Source organism: Aplysia californica, unplaced genomic scaffold (genome assembly GCF_000002075.1).
Source record: "Aplysia californica isolate F4 #8 unplaced genomic scaffold, AplCal3.0 scaffold00512, whole genome shotgun sequence".
Classification (NCBI taxonomy): domain Eukaryota; kingdom Metazoa; phylum Mollusca; class Gastropoda; order Aplysiida; family Aplysiidae; genus Aplysia; species Aplysia californica.
Window position 1 is genome coordinate 382256 of NW_004797782.1, and position 2341 is coordinate 384596.

The window sequence follows — 2341 nt, forward strand, 5'->3', positions numbered from 1 at the left end:
TGTGTCTGTCCGTCAAAGCGAGTAGGGGGCTATGAGTGTGTTTCGTGTATGTGTATTGTGTGTGTGAAAGAGACTGTGTGTGAGAAGGAGGGTGGGACGAAGGGTAGGGTGTGAGTGAGTGTGTGTGTGTGTGTGTGTGTGTGTGTGTGTGTGTGTGTGTGTGTTTGTATGTATGTGTGTGTGTACGCGCGCGTACGTGTGTGCGTTTATGTGTGTCGTCTTGAGGTCAAATACCCTCGTCACACGTCGTCCCTGGGAGAAACAGTAAATTCTCATTGTCCTCTGGGAACCTCAGGACAGTTTTGTGTGATTCGGAGTTCGGAGGAAAATAAACTTCCTCGACGCTTCGAAGGGTGAACCAGAGTAGCTCTTCGCGTTACTCGAATACCGTGTGCAAAAAAAGAAATAATTATTTTTTGGTTTTGTTCTTGTTTTTACTTTTGTTGGGGGTTTTTTATCCTCAAAATTTCTTAACTCCATCAGAAACATTCGCTATTCCATAATCACAGAAACCGTACACAGATAAATTTGGATATAATTATACGGCTCTACGGCAGGTTGAAAAAGTTTAGGCAGGTGAAAATCCGTAGGGCCTACAGATAACACGGCTTTGAATAGAAGCTCTTTCATATTGTCACGTTTGTTGCCCCTTCTAAAAAAGCCAAAAATTAAAGAACAAAAATAATTTTTCCAACCTACATCACACACGATATTCGAATAGCATGCATGAATAGGCTAGCGTTTTCACGCTTTGAAGCGTCGAGGAAGTTTCGCGTCTCCAACCTCTCTCCTCACGCACGCACGCACGACGCACACACACACACATGCCCACCACAGTCCAAGTGGCAAGTGGTTGGCGCGACGGGGCACGAGCAGTGTGTGTGCGTGCGTATGTGTGTCTTTGTGCGTAATCCTCATCCTCCCTCAGAGGTTCTCTTATAACCAACTCTCGCTCCGGTTACTTTTGTACTGTGTGTATCGTGTATTGATATTGTGCATTGCATTGCAGAAGACAGATCTATCACATGTAGGCTGCTATGAACTGTGTATTGTGTTCTATGTATTTATTTGCTCAAGGAAGGTCTTACCAATAATTTAACTAGATTCTAGAACCACGTCGTACTGTGGATTATGCATATGACGTACTGTGTATAGTGTAGGCTCTATTAAGTATCTTGCCAAAGGTAGATCTACCTCATTAAATACATGTACTGTGAATTGTGTGTTTGTGCACTGTGTATTGTGTAGGTCTATTCCTCTAGACAGTGAACGAGTTTGTCAGTAAATTAGCGTTTTACTACATCTATACAAATTACAGCTTGCACAAAGTTGCAGTGTAGGGAAGGCGTATACTTTCCAGGAAGGTGAGATTGTTTCAGAATGCTTTCTTCCGGTCTGCTGCTGGGGGGAATAGATCTTTGCTGTTGGGCGGGAATTAGCGCCGTGTACATGATATATTATTGTTATTATTAATAATAATATTATTAGGGGAGGAATTCCGTAACGGGCAACCACTGTACTTTAATAGACAGTGGGTTAGTTTAAGAAGGCTGGGATTAGGGTTTGTGTTGGGGTTAGGGTTTGGGTTAGGGCGAGGGCAAGGCAAGTGGTAAGCCTAGATGGTTAGGGTTTGGGTTTGGGTTAGGGCCTAGGCCTTCTCAGTCTGAGAAAGCCTAGGTTAGGGCAGATCAGGGCTAGGGTTAGGATCAGGGAGGTCTCTTCTTTATTGTATTTGTTGAGATAGTCGCTCCTCATTATTACTTCATTCAGTGTTTTCATGACTATACGGATTACATTCATAGGCCTACAATGATGATAGTGATAGATCTCTATGGTGTTCTTTGTGAATCTGCTGACGTCATTGGCTGGTGTTGTGACTACTTTCTTCTTCGGCCCGAATGTGACTTACATGAGCTTACTCCTCCATAGAGTGTGGGGGTGGCCGGTGGGTGCTCTGGTTGTGTGGATTAGCATCTTCGTCCTTTTCTCACCTCCATCTTTCCTATCAAACATGTACATGTATCGTCCTTCTCTCTATCATCCTTCAACTTTCCTCTATACACATCTATAGCTTCCTTTCTCTCCTCCTTTCCTATGAAATATCTGTCGTCTTTATCTCTATTTTGTTTGTTTGTTTGTTTTGCTTGTTTCTTTGTTTGTTGCTTCTTAATATCACCTCTAATATTCACCCCTTTTTTATATTATCATTTATCCCTTCCCCCACCACTTCTCGCTCTCCCGTTCTGTCTTTCTCTCCTTCTTCTTCTTCTTCTTCTTCTTCTTCTTCTTCTTCTTCTTCTTCTTCTTCTTCTTCTTCTTCTTCTTCTTCTTCTTCTTCTTC

The 2341-nt window shown here is 42.7% G+C and overlaps 1 protein-coding gene across 1 annotated transcript in view; it reads left to right on the forward strand.

Annotated features, from left to right (window-relative positions):
- Positions 1–1037: 1037 nt before the first annotated feature.
- Positions 1038–2341, forward strand: part of LOC101849871 (monocarboxylate transporter 12) — a gene marked incomplete at its 3' end in the record, with an annotated part of 27614 nt that continues 26310 nt past the window's right edge. The window contains 1 exon segment of the mRNA XM_035971814.1: positions 1038–1364.